At 48.9% G+C, this 21,223-nt stretch overlaps 1 protein-coding gene across 3 annotated transcripts in view; it reads left to right on the top strand.

Moving 5' to 3' along the window:
- Positions 1–379: 379 nt before the first annotated feature.
- EYA2 (EYA transcriptional coactivator and phosphatase 2) overlaps positions 380–21,223 on the top strand; it is a 202,288-nt gene continuing 181,444 nt past the window's right edge. For 2 of the 3 annotated variants that reach the window (XM_084887493.1, XM_084887492.1), the window contains exon 1: positions 585–710. The gene's annotated coding sequence lies outside the window, so the exon portion shown is untranslated. Of the gene's footprint in view, positions 711–21,223 lie in introns of all 3 variants that reach the window. The other variant, XM_084887495.1, reaches the window with a different exon arrangement.

Below are 21,223 nucleotides of genomic sequence, written 5' to 3'. Positions count from 1 at the left end.
GTCCCAAGCACATCATTTCCCCCTCCGCGGTAATTACAACTCTCTGAAACTGTCTTGGCTCTGTGCTTGTTTGTTTATGGTCTGTGTCCCCATGCGAATACAAGTTGCGGGAGGGCAGACAACCGGAGTCCACCTCGATGGAGTTGGATCTCCCAGGTGCTGTACCGGGCACCATAGCCCTGTACGCTGAATGAATAGGTGGATGAATGAATGAATGAATGAATGAATGGAGTGTCATTGTGGAGGTCCCTTCCAGGCAGTCTCTCCTTTCTCCGGGGCCGCGCCTGGGCTGCAGAGGGAGGAGGTGCGGGGTGTCTGTTGGTGGGTGGGGAGGAGTCCGGCCCTCGCCTCCCTCCAGGACGGGCAGGAGCTCCGCGGGGCTGCAGGCGCGGAGGGCAGCGCGGCCAGCGGCAGGGCCGGAGCCCCGCGCCCGCGTTCCGGCGCCGGAGGTGTGACCCGCCCAACCCAGCGCCGCGCCCCGGCTCCCCCGCGCGCCCACGCACCGGCGCGGGGACCCGGGCGGGGGCAGAGGGAGGGCCCGGCCCGGGGAGGGGAAGGGGCCGGTCCTCCCGGAGCCAGCGGCCGCGGCAGCCCAGGAGGCGGAGGCAGCGGCGGCGGCGGCAGAGGCGGCAACGTGCCCGCCGCTTCGGACCCGCGCCCGCCGGTCCGCCCGCCCGCACCGCGCCGGGGCGCCCTCTCCACTGCGCGCGGTGAGTACCTCCCGCGGCGCCCGCCCCGGGGCCGCCCGCGGGGTTCGCCGGGCCGGGGGCGCCGCGGAGCCCCTCGCCTGGCGCCCCTCGGCAGCATTGCCCAGCCTGGGCCTCCGCGGCTGTTGGGGTGCCTGGGGGCGCACGGCTCCCTCGGGGCTCCCGGGCCTGCGGAGGTACCAGGGCAGCGGGGACAGCGGACAGATCCTCTCCTCTCCGGAGAAAGTCCGCCCCGGTTCCCGGCCTCGGTGTCCTCCCGTGCGTTTGCGGAGCCGCGACCCTGGAGTTTGCACTCGCGCGCGGGACAAGTGCATGCCGCGCAATGGTGTGGACGCGTCCGGCCGGACTGCGTTTGGGTAGTTTTTACGGGCCCGGGTGGTTCTCCAACGGGGCGCTCCCCGCATCGGACCGAGCAGGCACCGGGAGCCGGAACCCATCGCCCGCCCCAGGGCGCGCTTTCTGGGGTCACCGGGGAGCCCCCGCTGGGATGCGGGGCCGGGGCTGCTGAGCCCTCTCCTCCCGGAGGCTGCGTTTCTTTCTTAAAGTTCCTCTGCGCTCGGCCTGCGCTGGTCCAGCTCCACCGGCTTTGTGAGCGAGCGGGCGTCCTGGCGCTGGCTGAAGTTGAAACTTAGAAAACTTTACCTCCAAAGGATGCTGAGGGGGAGACGAGGGTTTTGTTGTACTGGGAGGAGGTAGAGAATGGAATTGTTTTCCAGCCCTGCGTCTCAGGTTCAAAGGCCGTGCTGGCTCTAGCTCCTGAAAGTATATTTCCTGCCCCCCAAATGAATAGTTTGTAAGCTCAAAGAATGCTAGGAAAGCTTGACTGGTAAAAATACAAAGACTCGCATCGCAGGACCCTCAGCGCGCGTTTCTCAGCTGTTGAAAGTGGGGCGCCTTGTCACCCCCAAGTGAAGCCTCGTTCAGTGAGTGACAAGCGTGCGCGAGGCTGCATTCTGAATTAGTGTTATTTTTCTAAAAAAAAAAAAAAAAAAAAAAAATACGTGACTAGACCAATGCCGCATTTTTTTATGGATCCTATTTTCTTTTCTTCCCCTTTCCCCGAAATGCTACGTAATCTTTAATTACTTTTTAAATATATATAAACCATGAAGGTATAAATCACTCCTGGTGGAGGTACCTCTTAATTACGAGGTGCAGCGGAATGAGTGAGTATCAGAGCGGGGAGCTGCTCACCAGAGCGGAGGGGAGGTAGAATGATTTACAAACATCAAGTAGGAATCTGAGTGCTGAATTATGTTTGAGTTAGGGAGCTCCCTTTCCAAAGGAAATTATGGCCAGCGGACAGTTGTTGTATTTCAAACCGAATGTATTAATTTCATGAGCCCTTCCTCTCTTGCTTGAGTGAAATTTCTGCTACCAGAGTATGAGCTCTGAGCTAGTAGCTAGCAGTATTACCCGCTGATGCCCCATTTGGGGGAAGAGAAAGAGGACCTTCCTTTAAAAAAATCATCTTTGTGAAAAAATAAAATCTCGCAGGCAACTTTACCTACTCATTCCCCACTTGCCTCTCCCCATCATTTAAACTTTTAGTTGCTTGCATTTAGACATCCTCAGACTAAGGAAAGTTAACAAAAATTTTATGTAACAAATGAGGATGGCTTGAATCTTGCTCTTGACTACCTATAAATAGTGTTTGTATCCGTCATCTCCTGTCCTTCGGAGGAAACTCCGAATTTTGCCATTTCAACCAGAGCTGGCTAGACTCGAAAGCTGAACTTTTTCTTAATGAGTTCATTTGCCTCATACACAGCTTTCATAGTTACTCCATTCTTCTCTTGCAACGTAGGCTTCACGATATTATTATTTTTCTCTTAAAGGAATTAGCATTTATCCTCCAGCTTGAAATAGCTCATCGGGTACAGTGGCTGTGGGTATGAGAAAACTCTGTAAATGCATACATCTCTTTCCCAAATATTAAATAACTAGAGAAAGTTAAAGTGAAGTAAAGAAAACAAAGATGTGACCCAATACTTTGGGATTTTTAGGCAACGGATTCTTTAATCACTTACGTTTTAGAATCTTCTTTTCATGCCTTTTGTGCTGTATTGAACATAGAAAGAGATAGGATTTGTTGACTTGTTATAGGATTACCATTTGGCAAAAAAACACCCAAGACACGCTGTTTCAAATCAGCGGTATTGCTTCTGCTTTAAATTGCATGTAAGCGATGGAAAGCCCTGCTCCAGACGGATAAATTGATAAAGTGCTAGCTGCTGTTGGGAGAACGAAACAGTCCTCAGCAAAACCGCCCTGTGGTGTAGCCAAGTACATTTTGCATTAGGGTCTGAGCAAGCTATGGAGATCCCAGCAGCTCGGGGGAAGGTACACGCAGTCCGAGCACGTCCGCTTTAAGACGTTTCGGTTCCCCCGTGACAAGACGACTCCTTTCCCACAAAGAAACCGTTTCCTTATTTTTTTTTTTTCAGTTACTTTTCCAAAGATAACTTGTGTCCCTCGCAGGAGACCCGAGTAACGCCGAAATCCAACCGTAACCGGCTCAGAACAAGGACTCCTTCTCGCTCCTTCCACCAGATGTTTTTTAGGTGTCCTCAGCTGGAATGCCCAGTTTGAAACTAATTAGGCCAGCAATAAACTCCTTGTATAATAAAATCGCAGGCCGTTATGGTGCATAAGTGGGGTTCCCAGCAGCTCCTGACAGATGCCTCTCTCGGGCAGAGAGAGAGCCCCGGGGCTGTCAGGAGCAGATGAAGGGAGTGAGATATCTTGTTTCGATATTTGCTTGTCCCTAAATATCCACGGACACCATGAGAAACGCATTAGCCTCCGGGAGAGAACGGGTGGAAGTTACAGCTGGGGTAAGGTTTTGTCTTGGCTGGGCAGGCCTCCTTCGGGTCAAAATGCTTGGGGTAGATGTAAAAGGGTTAGCATGTAAATTGCGTGTAAGAGATGGCATGCAGTGGCCACAGGTCAGAGGTGCATATGGCGTGTGTTGGAGCGTTGAGTGGCGTGTGTGTGTGTGTGTGTGTGTGTGTGTGTGTGTGTGTTGGCTGGGTGAGAAGACAGGAATTCCGCAGGAGAGAGGAGAACCGTCTCCCCCAAAGATTACATGTAAAGGAGGAATTCGCCTAATTACGTAGTGCTTATCTGTGGCGTTTGTGGACGTGAAGTGGCTGGTTATTCGGTTACCTCCAAAGGCCGAACCCGCTGGCTCTTGCCAAGTCTGGTTTTGTGAGTGGAAGGAAACTTTTCTCCCGGCTAGCTGCTCTGCAAAAGGAGTTGGTGGACTCCGCTCAAAAGGAATCTCTTTGCAGAGAATTAACCCCACAGTTGAGAAAACACAGCCTGTTGACAGAAAACACACACATACACACTCACCCACACTTCCCACCTTCCTCCCTGATCCCCATCCCCCAATATCATAACAGCTTTCTTAATAGCCTCCACCCCTTCCCCCCTCCCCCGAATCAATTTGGCAGTTCAAACAGCCCTGAACACACAAGACAGAAAGAAGGTTCTGGTAGGGAAACAATTAGCTGAGAGACAGTGCTTCATTTTTGCTGTTTGAAGGTCTTAACGGGCCTAATGGTGTTTGGCTAGCACCTCTTCTAATCCGGGGGCAGCCCCCCCCCATTAGGTGGCAAGTACTTAGTGTAACTGGCTCAGGCTCACTGGTCTCCTTGTAAATGAATCAAGGAGGGCAGGGACTTGGTTCTTTATTGCGTGCGATTTAAAATCAATTTCAAGATATGAAAGTACCTGCCAAGTTGTCTTTAGGGCAAAAAGGATGAAAAAGAGCCACCATCTTTTAACTTTATTTTTTGCTGCCCCCTTTTTGCCCATTCTCATTGTATCGGTGCCTTTGCCATTTCTCTCCATTTGCAAATTGCATCCTTGTGTCCATGATCATGGTGGAAGTAGCTACCACTTATTTGAGCACTTGTATGCAGGCCTGGAGGTGACTCTGAGACGTGTGTTTTTAGGATGGGTTCTCACAACAACCCTTTGAGTCGGGTATTTATTCTGTTATTATTATTATTCCAACTTTGTGAATGAGAAAATTGAGTCTCAAGTCCAATGACTTGTGAGAGGCCACGGAGTAAGTGAAACCAGAATCTAGGCCTTCAGACCTCGGCCTTCGCCGCTCCCTATGAACTCTGGGCCCAGAGAACATGTACTATGCCCCCATTCCCCTTGCAGAGAGATGCTGAGTGTGGAGGGTTTTAAGTGCATGGAGCACAATTATGATTTTTTTTTTTTTACATGTTTTTATTGGCATCAGAGAGGAAGGGAGAGGGGGAGAGAGATAGAAACATCAATGGTAAGAGAGAATCATTGATCGGCTGCCTCCTACACACCCCACACTGGAGATCGATCCTGCAACCTGGGCATATGCCCTGACCAGGAATCGAACTGTGACCTCCTGAACCATGACCTCCTGGTTCATAGGTTGATGCTCAACCATTGAGCCATGCTGGCTGGGTGAGCACAGTTACTTTCTGATGCCGCCCTGAAGGTCTTTGTTGTTGTTTTAAAACAGAAAAAAAAAATCATATTATTTAGAAAACACAGCTATAAGCCTTTGTGAGCTGTGATATTTAACAGGCTGTGTGTGTGTGTGTGTGTGTGTGTGTGGTTCCGTAAGGGAAAATGACTGTTTATTTACAAGGGCTAATTTGATTTGTTCCTTCGATACTAAAACACCACACATTTCAGTTCCTAAAAAGAGTCAATAAATTTATCGGCAGCGGCGAGGCCCTAAAATGTACGGGAGGCAGCCCAAATTGAGTTTACTGGAAGGTGCTAGATTGCTATGGGGTGGGTTGTTGTTGGAGGGTTAGATTATAAACATTTGGAGAGCGAAGAGTAATTTGGAACAGGTGGTCCCCAGGGTCAGGCAACTGGAAAAATTTCTCTCTGCCACTTGGAGGGTTAAGGGAGGCCATCGGCTGCCTGGATCAGGGATAGGCAGGCTGAGGGGCAGGGGGCGCAGCCTGGCGGGATGGATGGGAGGGTCTCTCACACGTCCCGGGCCTGGAGCAGGGGCTTCGTCACCGCTGTCATCGCCCTCCGGGGGATGCTAGTTAGGGCGCAGATGTGTCTGCTCAGCTGCTTGGCAGCGTCGGCCTCTGTTTCGGATAGATGCAGGCATTTGCAGCAGGGAGACGGCTTCCTTCTTACCAGCTTTCAGGACGTGCCCATGGCCGGACTGTCTTGCCCTGATAATGCTAATTTTCACATATTTTTAAATGAGCGAAGCATTTAAAAGAGGCTAGAAATGAGGTTGGCATTTAGTGTCCATAGCGATACGTCGATACATTGAAAATGTGTGTGATGTCAATGGCTTTGGATTTTCCCCCTCTGTTTTCTTTGTGAGTGTGGAGGGTTTTAAGTGCATGGAGCACAATTATGAGTGCAAAGTTAGATTTTTTTTTCTTTTAAATCTATGCATTCCCAGATGTAGCATAGTCATACATATCTGCTCACAGCCGCTCCAGGGAGAGTTTTCAATTCTCTGTGCATTTAACTGAAGCAAAATGATACAAATCGACATCTCTTTCCCCCAAAGAATGAGGCACTGGCGAGGGCCTGACTACTGTGTGAATACAGCAACCTAGTTTTGTCTCGCATCAGCTGAATCTGTCAGTTCCGCTTTCTCTCCTAGTCATCTCCCGAGCACCGTCTTTCGTAGCTGAAATATACAGCGTGTGAGCCAGAAGACATTTTAATTTTGTAAAGAAAAGTCATGCCTGCGACAGCCGGGTCTGTTTCAACCATTATTGTTTCTGAAGCGTGCATACTTTGGGGTTTCATGGTAAGAGGTGGGTTTGCCAAGAAAGAAAATTACAGCAAGAAATATGTTGAAAACATATACACTCCGTTTAAGAAATGGGAAAAACACGGAAAATTCCGCGCGGTAATTGCTTTAACGTGAGTTTTAAATGTCATTGTTTGACTTATGTCAAAAAGTCCCTCTTAGCTAATTCTCACATATCGCCGTTACCGCATAGCGCACCTTAAAAAATGGCAAAGGTTGGTCTGAACGTGGATGATCTTTGAAGCTTTAAGAGATATCCTTGGCCCTGGTGGAAACATTCCAAATTTTTAGATTGTGCAGACCATTTTTTTTGAAGGGTACTTAGATATCGATTTTATTTTCTTGACCCAAAATAAGAAAACACGGGGAATTCTCGAAAGCTTTTTACAGGCTGCTATTATGAGAAGAGAAGCCAAACCAACATGTATTAGGTCATGAGCTTGAAGAGTATAAATAAGCCCCATGAAGGTCACCAAAATGGGGGGTGGGGCGGGAGGGGGGGGATCACCAGTTTTCCTTACCTCGGCCAAGTCCCAATTCCTGCCTCACAGACGAGTGTAGCTGAAGTGCACTCAGAAAGGGGCTTTCTGAGCCCACGGTTCGAACTGTCTCCATTCGCCTTGGATTCTGAGGACAACAGAAGACATCCTTGGGGTGAAGTGAGGTAGGAGGCCCGGGGTTCCCACCTCCTTCAGTCACCCCTCCTGCTGCTCAGGAGAAAAAGTGGGTTCAGGAGCCCCCCCTCCAGCACACGTTTTATCCCCGGTGTCTGGGTGCCCGGAAGCCAACGGTTGAAAATGTGTTGTGTTCCTTCCGGTCGGTTTCCTCCATTCCCATCTCCTTCCTGTGGTCACTTTGTGATGAAGGTATGAATAGTTCCCAGAACAATTTTTTTAAACTATATCTTATTGATTTCTTACAGAGAAGAAGGGAGAGGGATAGAGAGTTAGAAACATCAATGAGAGAGAAACATCCATCAAGCTGCCTCTTGCACACCCCCTACCGGGGATGTGCCCGCAACCAAGGTATATGCCCTTGACCGGAATCGAACCTGGAACCTTTCAGTCTGCAGGCCGACGCTCTATCCACTGAGCCAAACCGGTTTTGACCCAGAACAATTTTTTTATTCCTGCGAACGTATACCTGTTTTTAGCATTTGAGGTGCAATATATAAGTACCAACCTTTAGGTTATTGTTGATTGGCAGCTCCCCGAAATACGGAGAGACGGGGTGGGCAGGAGGTGTCCATGGCACCACCTTGCTTGGTATCAGCCAGGTGCTGATGGGAGTTCCACGCAGGGAGAAAACTTTTTTTTTTTTTTTGAGAGAGAGGAGGGTGTCCGTGCAGAGAGGTTGTTTTCTTTTGTGGGTGTGTACTGTTTACATGTCCAGGCACTTTGGTTTCAGTGTGTTCTAGAAGCATTTGTCTCTCTAGCAAAGGTCTGAATGTCCCTCTTGGTCAGAAAGGGGGTGGCGGGGGAGGAGTGCGCGGCCAGATCCCTGCACCTCCGGCCTTTTGTGTGACTGGAGCGGAGCAGGAAGCGTGCCTCGCTGCTGGGTGGTGTCATGTGGCATCGCACGTCGTGACTTGCCCCTTGTGTTGTAAACAGAGTTTTGGTCCCATCCAGCCGTGAACAAGAATGGAGCCGAGGAGATTATTCACCTCCGGTCTGCCATGGGCCCGAGCTGTCCTCTGGCCAAAGATGCCATCCTCCCTGGAGACGTCAGTGTTGTGGTGTGGAGCAGGGGAAGGAGAAAGAATGTCTTAAACTCGAAATTTCACATGTCTGAAACGCTCCGAATGTCTTCGGTTCTGCTCCGACACTGACAAGAAAGGCAAAGTGACAAAAAGGACATAGATGCAGGCAGAGAGATTGGGGGGCTTGAGCTGACGTGGGGGGGTTTCTGACAGCTTGGGAGCCCTGGAATGCCTTGCTAGAGTGAAAGCTGATTTGGGAAATGTCTGTTCCTGCAGCTCTGCTAGCACGCGCTCGTGTGTGTGTGTGTGTGTGTGTGTGTGTGTGTGAGTGTGAGTGTGTGTGTGTGTGTGTGTGTGTGTGTGTGTGTGTGTTGATTGGCAGCCAGGTTTATTTTTCGTAAATTGGTTTTTGTTTTTAAGAGAACACAAGATTTATTTGGAAATAACAAGTAGCTCATATTTATTGAACACTTACGTGCTAAGCAAACACTTATATTTTTGCCTCTAAATAGCCTTGGATGGAACATGCTGTTATTCTTATTATCCCTGTTTTACGGCTGCGGCAACTGCATCTCAGGGAGGGGAAGCAACTTGTGCAAGGCTGCACGGCTTGTGTCGTGGCCAGGACTGAACCCAGGTTTTTTTTGTGTGTGTTTGTTTGTTTGTTTAATATATATTTTATTGATTTTCTACAGAGGGGAAGAGAGAGGGATAGAGAGTTAGAAACATCGATGAGAGAGAATCATCGATCAGCTGCCTCTTGCACACTCTCTACTGGGGATGTGCCCGCAACCAAGGTACATGCCCTTGACTGGAATCGAACCTGGGACCTTTCAATCCACAGGCTGAAGCTCTATCCACTGAGCCACACCGGTTTCGGCTGAACCCAGTCTGGATTCTGAGGCCCATCCCTCTGGTATCATAAGAGCTACCTTTCCTCTGCCTGCCCGCCTGCCTAGGAGAGCTGCTTTTGTGTTGAAGATATTAACTGATGAGCAGGCTTGGTTCAGCCAACAAAAGTTTGGTTCAGTTACGAGATACCTGCTGATTTTCAGACTCTTCAGCCTGTCCTTGTAGGACTTGAGGAAGGTTTAAAGTTGGAACCTGCTGACCTGGCGGCTGCTTCTCTGCAGTTTGCTGGTCTAAGCTGTTGCCCGTGCCTGTTTTCGTGCTAAAACAGCAGTTGAGTAGTTAACTCAATAACAGAGATCACATGACCTGCCAAGCCTAATCTCTTTCCTCTCTGGCCCGTTACCGAAGAGGTGCGCTGACTCCTGAGCTATTGCAATATGACAAGACAAATTTTGTTGACAAGGAAGAATATGCTCTTGGGACATTTCATAGACCATTTCACTGATTTATGATTAACCAAATGTCTCCTACATGCCTGGTGCATTGCATGTGACGGGAGAAAATTAGCAATGCATTCATTCTTTCACTCATTTTTCAACAGTATGTGCTGAGCTGTGTTCTAGGTGTTAGGCTGATTGCTGGGGATCTGGAGCAAGAAGGACCCAGTTTGGCCCCTCTGATAGCAGGATCCCAGTGTGTTTTTACCAATAGCTCACTGCCTCTCTTTCCCATTGAGGATTCAGAGAACAGCGATATGACTTCTTGAGCTTTGCAATGTTCAAGCAGCAGGATGGAGGGAAAGACCAACTCTGCAGACCCTTCCCCAGCGAAGCCATGCCTGAGTCAGTAAGAGCAGTGCCCTGGCTTCTGCGCCTCGAACTGTGTCAGGCCATGCCATGGCCCACTTCTTGCCTCAGACGGATGTCAACCTTCTGCTTTCCTAAAGAGGTGGTGGGGAACAGGTGGGAGTCGGGGCGGGGAGGGGGTCAGACTGCCCGAGCGTTAGCTCTGACTTATAGCCTAGAGCAGTGGTCAGAAAACTCATGAGTCCACAGAACCAAATAGCAACAGTACAATGATTGAAATTTCTATTGAGAACCAAATGTTTTAAACTTAAACTTCTTCTAATGACTGCTTCTAATGCCACTTCTTCAAAATAGACTCAACCAGGCAGTGGTATTTTGTGGAAGAGCCACACTCCAGGGGCCAAAGAGCCACATGTGGCTCTCGAGCCACAGTTTGCCGACCACTAGCCTAGAAATTAAGAGCATGAACCCAGGGGCCAGGCTGCTTGGGTTCAAATCCCTGCTCAGCATTAACCAACTACTTAACATTAGGCAAGTTACCAAACTTTTCCCTGCCTCCGTTTCTTCATCTGTAAAACAGGCTGGATAATAATATGCCTTCTTAAAAGTGTTATTGTGGAGATCAAGTTAATAAATAGAAAGTGTTTGAGATAGTATGTGGCAAATAGTATGAATTTTATCAGTGTTGGTTACTGGTTTATTATTATTATTATTATTACTATTAGCCCTGTGCACAAATCGATGTGCCAGTAGCTCTCTGCAGGGCCTGGCTGCTCTGTGCCCGCTGCCTAGAGACCCATCCGAGGCTGGGCGTGGAACGCTCATGCTGCCTGCTCTCAGCAGCTGCCCCCCACCCTGGGACTGGGGGACTCCATCTTATGGCTATTGGCACCGCCATCTTTGTGATGGAATGATGGTTAATTTGCATATTGCCCTTTTCTTGGATAGGATTTTTATTAAGCTGTGTGACCCTAGGAAAATGACTTAGGCTCTCTGGACCTCAGTTGCTCCTTTATGAAACTGGGATAATATAAGAATAACAATAATAACTGCTTCAAAGAGTCTTTGTGAGAATTTAAATGAGGTATTACAGGTAAAACACCTCACTTTGCTACAGTGCCTGTCTATGCTGAGTGCTTACTAAGCTAGCCGTTATGCTCAAGCCAGCTATTACTACCCTCGAAGTTACAGAGAATTGTATCCTAGGTCAGTGATATGCTGTAAGGCAGGGGTCTTCAAACTACGGCCCGCGGGCCACATGCAGCCCCCAGGGGAGTCTGATCCTGCCCGCCAGGTTTTTTGGGCAGTGAGCGCAGCCAAGGTGTTACAGTAGGAATTAGTAGTTCATATAGTCCGGCCCTCCAGCTCTCTGAGGGACCGTGATCTGGCCCCCACTTTAAAAAGTTTGAGGACCCCTGCTGTAAGGTATTGGTCAGTCAAGTCCTTTTTCAATATCAAGGGAATGTGCGGCTATGGGGAATAGCACAGACCCTGAGCTCAGATCTGGTCTGAGCCTTACGTCCACCGTTCACTCACCCTGCCGCCTTGGTGGGCTGGGAGCTGACCCTCTCAGCCCCCCGGCAGTGGGGGCACAGGGCCGCCGTTCCCTGGCTGGCTGTGAGGGTTGAAAGAGGTGGCACCCATAAAGCCCGCAGCAGGGTGTTTGGCACATAGTAAGCACTCAATAAATGGTAGCTTGTATTATTATCACCCCCACTCCCTGCTGCACCCCCACACCCAAGAAAGTACTGAGCATTAGTAAATTTTAATTTGAAAATAAAAGAACACATTTTAAAACTGCCAAACAGATTTAAAGTAATATTCATTAAACAAAATTAAAATATTCTATTAAAGCCAGACTTTGGGCTCAGACCAAATTTTTATAACCCGAGCTGAAAGGCCAAGGAGTCCCCCAGCCACAATGGGGACATTGTGATTGAACCTGAGACTTCAACGCTGCTATTGAGCAGTCTTTGAAATGCACGTTTCCCCGTTAAAATAAAAGGGAAGTCATGGGAAGAAAAAAAAAAATGAGGTTCTTGCTCACACCAACAAACCTTAATGAACTGAAAAAGAAAAACAAAAGTTTTCTCATTTTTTTCCCTGCTGCCTTATCCTGCCAAAGACGCATGGCCCGCACCTAACCCCGGGTTGAATGGTACCCACTCAGAATGTCCCAGATCTGATATGCTCTACCAGCTAACCTCGACCCGTGGTCAGCAAACTATGGCTCGAGAGCCACATGAGGCTCTTTGGCCCCTTGAGTGTGGCTCTTCCACAAAATACCATGGCCTGGGCAAGTCTATTTTGAAGAAGCGGCATTAGAAGAAGTTTAAGTTTAAAAAATTCAGCTCTCAAAAGAAATTTCATTCGTTGTACTGTTGATATTTGACTAATGAGTTTGCCGACCACTGACCTAGACTAAATCCTGGTCTTCACCAGACTTATAAATAGTGCAGTGCATGATGGGTGCATGATGGAGAACCGAGATTTGGGAGCCCTGCTGCCAGGTCGTGCCTCAGTTTCCCTATTCCCAGAATGGACATTAAATGCTGCATAGGGCTATGCGAATGTGTAAGAGTTAGCTATCCCTGGTGATGTTTTAACCTTGTGTCATTATCACATGAATGAAACTTCTCCAAACTTCTGGGACTTCGAAGAAGTAAAGTATACCAGTATGCCTTTACCTGAAGAGTTCTGGATCAAAATAATCTCAATATTCAGGGAGGAGAATTGGAGAGGGAAGAAGTGGATTTAAACGTCTTTCACAGGAGTTATGAGGTGTCAAACACCTTCGAAAAACTCAATCCTTTCTACAGCCAGAACAAAAACCCCGTGACATATGTGTACCTGTTTAACAAATGGGGAAACTGAGGCTGGGACAGGTGGAGTAGCTGCAGCCCCTCCAGAGCAAGCACACTGGCACACAGACCTCTCCCTGACCCAAGGGGGTTGCACACGGCTCTTTGCACCCCCATGTGTGCTGCTGCCAGGACTAGTCCTCCGTCGGCAGCCTGGAACAGATGAGGGCACTGAGGCCCCAGGGAAGGGCTGGCCGCGGTCACAAGGCCAGTCCGTGACAGACAGACACACACACACACACACACACACACACACACACACCCGATCCCAAGAAGAGTTGGGACTTTGGGTTTCCTGGCTCAGAGGTGGAGAAGAACACACCAAAACCCTGGCATTGCAATGCTGCCGTAGGCTCCAATTTCAGGATTCTCATTTTTCTTCTCATCCCCTTTCTTCTGTCATGGAAAATGTCTTTTTCTCTAGAAAGTCTGCCTGATTTTCAGTGACGGGGGGGGGGGGGGGGGGGGGGACGGGGGGGCAAACTTCCTGGGTTTTCCTCCTTCATCCTCCTCCACCTCACGTCCCACCTCCATTTCCTCCTGAATATGGTAAACGGAACTTCCTCATTCATTCATTCATTCATTCAAAAATGTGTGCCAGGCACACTGCTCTGGGCACAAAGAATACAATAGTGAACAAAGCAACCTAAACCCGCTCCCTCTTGGAGCTGCAATTAAGTGTGGAAAGACCAAGTATAAGCATATGAACATGTAAGGGACCCAGATTGTCAGATGGTGACAAACCTGTGTGGCAAAATCAAGAGAAGGCGAGTAGAATGTACCTGGGACAGGGAGGCCTCTGTGAGCAGGCAGCCACTGTGCACAGCTCTGAAGGAGGGAGGGTGCCGCTATCTGGGGGAAAACACTCTAGAGAAAGGGAAGGGCAAGTTCAAAAGCTCTGGGATGGAAGCAGCCTGGAGGCTGATGGGGAGTTGGGGGGGGGGAGATCAAGTGGTTCAGGGGCAGGTGGAGGTGAGGTCATGGAGGAGGGGCCTGATCAGGTAGGGCCGTGCTCGAATCCCACAGCCATTCTGTGTCAATCAGACATGTATGAAGTCAAGATCATTATAATTTTGAAATGATTTTTTTAATAGATATGTAGGACCTAAATCTGAAATCAATAATTGCTAGCTCAGATACCCAAAGTGGCCAGACAGATAACAAAGTTAATGAAGTGGGCCGGGCGGTGAGGAATGAAGACCCTGTATGGCCATGTATTCTGACTTCTCAAAGGACACTACACTCTGGATTTTTTATGAGAAATGTCCTGATTTTTAAATCACCACGAGGACCCACCAAAACCCACTTACTTGCTCACAGAACCTAGGGATCTAATTTCAGTGAAAAGGCATAGCGCCTTCTCTCATTCTCTCTTTTCTTTTTACCAATTCCTGGCCAGAAGGATGCTAGGAGATGCTAAAAAATTGTTTCCAGGAAAAAGTAGGACTCGAGTCTCCTGGGGAGGTGGGGCTGCGACTTCTTCCAAGGAGCAATCAGTTTGCCTCATTTTTATGTCTTTCTCAGGATTTTTTTCCTGATCCCCCCTCCTCATGGGTAATGGCAACGTGGTCCAAATCTACCCTCCTCCGGGTTTTCGTTAGTTTCCTGATGATGATGATTTTGTCATCTGGGGTTGATTTAGGAGTGGTGAAATGTTTGCAGGTTTCCTAAATGGTTGTCAGCCACTGTTTAGAATGGCAAAGCATTGCTTGTGGTGTTCACATTGCAAGGGGACGGGGTGATAGTTTCCAATGGCTACAGACATGAAAGTGGAAAAGGAGGGAGGGGGGCGTGATGGATTCCACACAGGAGATTGGAGAGTTGAGTAATTAGGCAGGGGCCGTGGGGTGTGGAAGTGAGCTCAGCTCTCAGAGCTTTAAAGAACCGAGATGTCCAAGCTGACAACGCTGAATCCATAGTCCGCCTTCCCCAACCCAAAGCTCAGGGTCAGCAAAATCCCGACCACGGGGTCACACAGCCGTTGAGATTGTTCTGCATGGAAGGAACAGAGAACTTACTTTCGAGGTGGTTTCAGTAAAAGGAAATGTATTGACGTGGGGAAATGACAAGTTCTGGGGAGTCCTGCATTGGGTACGGCTGGTTCAAGAACTCAAATGTAGGCGACAAACCCATTTCCATTTGTGGGCCTCTGGTGATCAGCCCATGGTTCCTTTCCTCCTCTGCGCTTTGCCCTCCATTCTTGCCTCCGCTGGACTTTTCCATGTCCAATCTAGTGGCACTGCAGTAACATCTGACGCGACAGAGGTTGCACGCCAGCAACCGAGATGCGTTCGATTTGGTCTGCAGAATATTTAATGCAGAAAAGGGAGCCAGTGCTTGAAAATCTGGACATTTCACACACACTCACAAAAAAAAAATGCAGATTTCTGGCTTCCATTAAAAATATCAGGAGATCTGTCAGCACTGTGCCCACGTTTCCACATGATTTCAATTGGCTGGGGCTGGGAAATGGTTGTCTCTTGTAGATGGATGAGTTCTCAGTTCACCACAGTCCCCAACTCTCCCTATTGTCTCCCTGACCCTAGGCTCAGGATCAGTCACCATTGACTGTTGAGATGGTTGTTCTAGAGGAGATGTAAGAGGGAAAGGACATGTTTCCTACAGCCAGGTCTCCAACAAAAGTATGAAAATGAAGTATAAGCCAAGTTGGTCATTAGTGTTAAGGAAATGAGGAAAAAAGCATGTGTCTTTGGGTAAGTCAAGTTTTCTGAACAGTGGGGATTGGACGATTTTTGTTGTGGAGGTTCGTCCTGTGCATTATAGGATGGCGTTTAACACGTCCACATGTGGACCTTACTCCTTTCAGAAGTAAATCATTTCCTGAGGTCCAGGCACACACAACCAATTTAGTAAAAATAAAAATAAAAAAGTTTTCTCACCATAAGTAAGAAAAACTGATCTGAATTATGTCCCCATAGGCCTAGATTGGCAATGAGGTTATGAGTTGGCTGATTTTGGCTTAATCATAGGTGGACTTGCCAACTGTGGAGGCCACTTAAGACTGCCTGTCTAAGATGTTAGAGAAGGAATTTAGCGCTGGATGAAAGGTTGAACGATCTTGGAGAATTTCTTAACATGTACCTTAGAGAGGCCACGGTAGATGCTACTTGGAAAAAACTTGCAAACAGTGGGTTTTACTAAGGTGATTGGGCAGCTATCAAGGCTGGCTCGTGGATGCGTCCTCCAGCTCTGGTTCTGCGAAGCTACAGCACCGAGAGTGCATTTCCCCAAGACCGCATCTTTGCAGTTGGTAACGGGGGTCTGCCATGGAAACCCATGAAAACGCGGATGTCCAGGGAGGAAGAGCAGTCCCGTAGGCTGGAACTGTGGACCACGTGATGTTTTCTTTTTTATTTTCACCCATGCTCCAGAGCCCAGCCAGGGTCTGCAATAGCCATGCTTGGGTTTCCTTATAATAATGATAATAGGTGCCAATCATCCATTCAACATGTATTTCCTGCACACCTACTATGAGGCAGCTCCTGTTCTAGGCACTTGACAAGAAGCTAAGAGCAAAGCTTACCTCGACCTTGCCCTCTTGCAGCTTGTGATTTTGGTGGAAGAGAGGTAGACAACAAACAAGGACATAAGTAAGTATATATTTAGTATAACAGTGTGTTAAGTGTTGTGAATAAAATGGAGCAGGGGTGGGTGTCTGGGGAGTATTAGGGGAAGAATAGGAAAGAGTGGTGTGTGTAGTTTAATTTTAGTTTAAAATACTGTGGTCACTGCGGTGCTGTGCTGGTAATCTGGCTCTCTTGAAAGCAAAGGCAATGAGTTGTAGCGTTTGCCACTTCCTGTTGTGTAAATACTCTCACCATGGCTGATTTCAAGCTCCTTTCACCATGGCTGATCTAATGGCATGGAGCCTGCTGTGTTCAGGAAGGGCCAGGAGTCCATGGTCGCTGGAGCACTGAGGGGGGGGTGGGGCAGGAGATGTGGTCAGGGAAGTAGCCAGAGCATTTTATGCCATGGTTAGATTTTTGGCTTCTACTCTGAATGAGGTGGGAGCCCTAGGACAGTGGTTGGCAAATTCATTAGTCAACAGAGCCAAATATCACCAGTACAACGATTGAAATTTCTTTTGAGAGCCAAAAACCGACTTCTGTGCATGGGCCACGAAGTTTCCATCGCACTGTACCTTTCAATCACACACATATTTTGTGGAAGAGCCACACTCAAGGGGCCAAAGAGCCGCATGTGGCTAGAGAGCCGCAGTTTGCCGACCACTGCCCTAAGAGAGCTCCTCGCGGAGGAGGGACAGGGTCTGATGTACCTTGAACAGAAGGTAAATCAGGGGAACAGTTGGCAAAGGCAGAGCAGGGACTCCTAAGAGGAGACTGTGTAGGAAAGAGGTGACGGTGACTTGGACCAGGGGGGTGGCAGCAGGAGTGGTGAGAAGGAAGTGACCCTGGATATATTTTGAAGGTGGAGATGATGGTCTTTGCTGAGGGAATGACCTGGGCATTTGGGAGGATGGGGCTGGCAGGGGGAGGAGCAGGTTGGAGCACTCCTATGAGTAAGTACTTACATGCACCATGGCCTCCCGTCCTCACTGGTGGGTTCTTTCATTGTCCCGTTTTAGAGAGGGTGTGACAGGGACCCGGGGAGGTTAACCAGCATGGCCAGGCCAGACCCCAGCACGCTACCACTGCGCTGTCCTGCCCTGTTTGCTGGGCTCTCCCGGCCCCACTCCTCCCCTTTGTTTTGAGGACACGGAGGTGCAGGAACCCTGGAAAGGAACTGACAGAGGCACCGAGCCTCTCTCCCTGGCGCAGGAAGAGCTCCCAGCCGCTGTGGCAAGCACACTTGGTTCTGCTCAGTGGCTCCATCGCCAGCCTCTTTCCGCGACCGTTTTATTGGATGAACCCCATGAAGATTAATATTCCATTGTAAAATGTACACTTTAAAAAAAAATGAGCAGTCGATAGCTGAGAAGGCTTTGGCTCTGGGCAGACATGGGTTGGAACCCACCGCCTCCCAGCTTCACTTGCCTGAGCGCCCGTGTTTTCCTCGGTGAAGGGGGCTTATTCACGGGTTCCTCTCCGATGAGTTGCGATGCCGTGCACGGGGCACTGTGCCCAGCCCCGCGCCCCCACATGGGGCTGCGGGAGGGGGTGCTGGCGTCTCAGGACTATGATTGGTTGAGAGAGGGAATTAGGAAGTTGGGCTCAATTTTGGACAAACGCTGAGTTACCTTAGAAGCTGTGCTAGGCCGGGGATTGCAGAGCACATGGTGACTGAGAGCTCTGAGGTTTGGCCTTTTCCTTTCTTTTTCTTTTTTTTTTTTTTTTTTTTTGGGGGGGGGGGGTGGTGGTGAGGGAAGTGCTGGAGATTGGAGGCCTCTTTCTGTGTTTTCGCTGTGCTCACCAGGTGGCTGGTCCCTGGCCATTTTCTGCTCCCCGGCTCCCAGAGGAGCCGGCCTCGGCCCCGCAGAGCCTCCTGCCTTGAGTGGCCATTTGTCGAAGACAGAACGGCATGTTCTCTCAGCAAGCAAATCCCCAGATGTGAGCCCGCTCGGGGCTGCCACGTTTTTTCCTGATGAAATTCCTGACTTGGTGTGTTGTGTTTTCTTAAAAACACGCCCACTGCCTCGAAAAACCTCAGCCGGGGAAGAGAAACATTTCTCGTTGAATTACCAGTGTTTGAAATGGTGTCAAATTATGCCCCACTCTCATGGTGTCGATACGCCAGTCTTTCCATCCACGGCATTTGCGGACAGGCTGAGATGGCTGAGCGCGGCTATTATCTAGGCCGCCCTGGCATCCTACAGAAGGGGAAACTGAGGCTCCGAGAGGCCAGGGAGGAGTGCCACACGCTATGTTGGTGTCCGAGCCTCCGCTAGACCCCGATCTCTGGATTCCAGACTCCTTTCCTTCTCCTTTGTCCGAGGTCACAAGCAGGCAGCCTGCGGCCACCTCTACCCCACAGATGTATTTTTGTTGGCCCGAGGGTGTTTTAATTTGAACGCGTTGCCAGCATTTAAAAATCAGGAGATTCCATATAAAAACCCAGATTTCTGGCTTCTCTTGGTCCAGTGGGAGATCGGCCAAATGAGGTCCACATTCCTGCACGGTGACAGCTGAGGATCTCAGGAATGACCACTTCCTTTAGCAGAAGGCACGTCTTCCTTCTGCCACAGTCCCTACCCCTCCCTCCAGTGTCTTTGGACCCTGGGGCTGAATGTCAGTTGCTGTTATAGAGCTTCCCTTCCTGGTCCTCTGATGGTGGAATGAAGAGGAAAGTAAAACATTTCTTGAACGTGTGTCTTTGTCAAAAATCTATATACATATAAAAGCCTAAGCAAGCATTACAACTGAATGGAATGACCGGAACTATCAGTTGACTGGTCACTGTGACAAACACTGACCACCAGGGGGCAGATGCTCAACTCAGGAGCTGCCCCCTGGTGGCCAGTGCACTCCCACAGTCAACATCCCGTAGCCCCTCCCCCCCTGCCAGCTGCACCCCCAGATAGGCCCAATTTCCCCCCACACACATAGGCCTTGATCACCGGCAAGACTGAGGGACCCCACCTGTGCATGAATTCGTGCACCAGGACTCTAGTGAAGAAATAAAAGATGAAATGAAGTGGCTATTGGTTCAAAAACTAATAGTACAGCTCTGGCCGATGTGGCTCAGTTGGTTGGAGTGTCCTCCCCTACACTGAAGGGTTGTGGGTTGGATTCCCAGTCAAAGTCCATACCTAGGTTGCAGGCTCCATCCCCTGTCAGGGCCTGTGCAACCCATTGGTGTTTCTCTTTCTCTCTCTCTCTCTCTCTCTCTCTCTCTCTCTCTTAAATCAAATTTAAAGAAAAAAACAAAACCCTAATGATACAAAGCATTATTATGGTAAGGAAAGAAATTCCTATGAATTTAATATGCAAACAGAAAACATCAGTGTTGAAAGAGCCAGCCCCTTCACTCACTGATGCTCCCTTCCCTCCTCTGCCAACATTACTGTGGGCCCTGCATGCCAGGGCCATCGTCTCCACTTATTTTTTTAAGGCAGAATTAAACTTCGGTGACCTTAATCTGCCCCACTTCTCTGAAACTTGAAATGCTATTAAACTGAATTTTTAAAGTTTTTAAAAGCTTAACTAACCTTTAATTGCTCAAGAAAGGGTGTGCGTATGAGTATGCTTGTGTGTGCGTGTGTGTGCGTGTGTGTGCAAGCGCATGTGATGTGTTCTTGATTTATGGGATTTCCCCTGAATAGAATTGGACGAAAGTGGGTTTTCCCTGGCTCTGGGACTGCCACTTCTGGCCTTTGCTGTAAATGTAAGCCAGGGTGCAAACCCAGGGTGGGTATAACTCTCAGTTTCTATCCAGGAGCTGGGTAAACATTGACTTTCTTTCTGGGGCACATTGGGGGGCTCATGGAGAGAAGAGTTGAGGGCACCACATTTTTTAAAATGACCATCCCTCTTTGTGTGGGCGAGTTGACCAAGAAAAAAGAGAATAACATCTCCAGAATACCTGTGTGCCAGAATCTCGTGAAACAATTGCCTTTCTGCTTTCCAAAGTGGGCTTGGGAACTACCTTTCAATACTGACACGTCCATTTCGGTGTGTGTCAGGAAGAAATAGAGCAAGGTAGCCTATCAAGTACATAAATGAGTGGTATTTCTTAGAACGAGGCTCGATTTACTTACGGGAGAATATGAGTCCACTTGCATGTGGTACAGGTGGTTTGGGGATGTGTCAAAGTCGAGAATGATTGGTTTCATTTAATCCTCACAATACTCGGAAGTGGTCAGAGGGTCAGCTCACCCTGAAGTTTGTCACATCTTGTACTTCCTCAGAGCACTTAAGCTTCTCATGAAATACATGATTGTGATCTTTTGCATGCTTCTCTGTCTATGCCTGTCGATTCATTGTTGTATTCCCAGCATCTGGCAGAGTGTGCGTAAGAATGCATGGGCATCCTGCATGGCAGGAATGGCGGTCCCGTTTGATAGATGAGGAAATTGAGGTTCAGAGGGGCCTGTAGATTATGGCAAAGCCAAGATTTGAACTCATGACTCTCAGGCTGCACAAAGCTTAGAAACTTTTTGCCAAGCACCAACCGGTACAAACACCAGTCAAGTCAGACCACGACCTGATCAGGCCCGTAGCAAAGTGAGGGAAAGGAGGTAGGTCCAGAGCATTTCATAAAGCTAAACGGTTCAACGTAAAGAATGCACTGTTCCTTTTATTTCCTTTCCATTTTAAAGGTATCGTGTTTTCTTTTTCTGGCCAAACAATTGCACATTTGTGGTCTTTAAACATTTTGCTTAGCAGACCAAAATGGTAGCCTCTTGCGTTGGTTCTCCCAGCGTTTTTCTTGTTTTTTGAGACTTTCTAGCTGGTGGAATCCTGGAGTCTGAGGATCCTCAGACGACTCCAGCTGCTTCTTGAAACGGGATGAGGTTTCCAGACTTTCCTTGGACTCCCCGTTTCCCGTCCTGGGGGTGAGGGCAGGCCTGTCTCCCTCTCTCC

This window comes from Pipistrellus hanaki (assembly GCF_964339955.1).
Source record: "Pipistrellus hanaki genome assembly, chromosome: 6".
NCBI classification, from domain to species: Eukaryota; Metazoa; Chordata; class Mammalia; order Chiroptera; family Vespertilionidae; genus Pipistrellus; species Pipistrellus hanaki.
The sequence above is the reverse complement of the archived record's forward strand: the minus strand, read 5'-3'. Positions and strand labels throughout refer to the sequence as shown.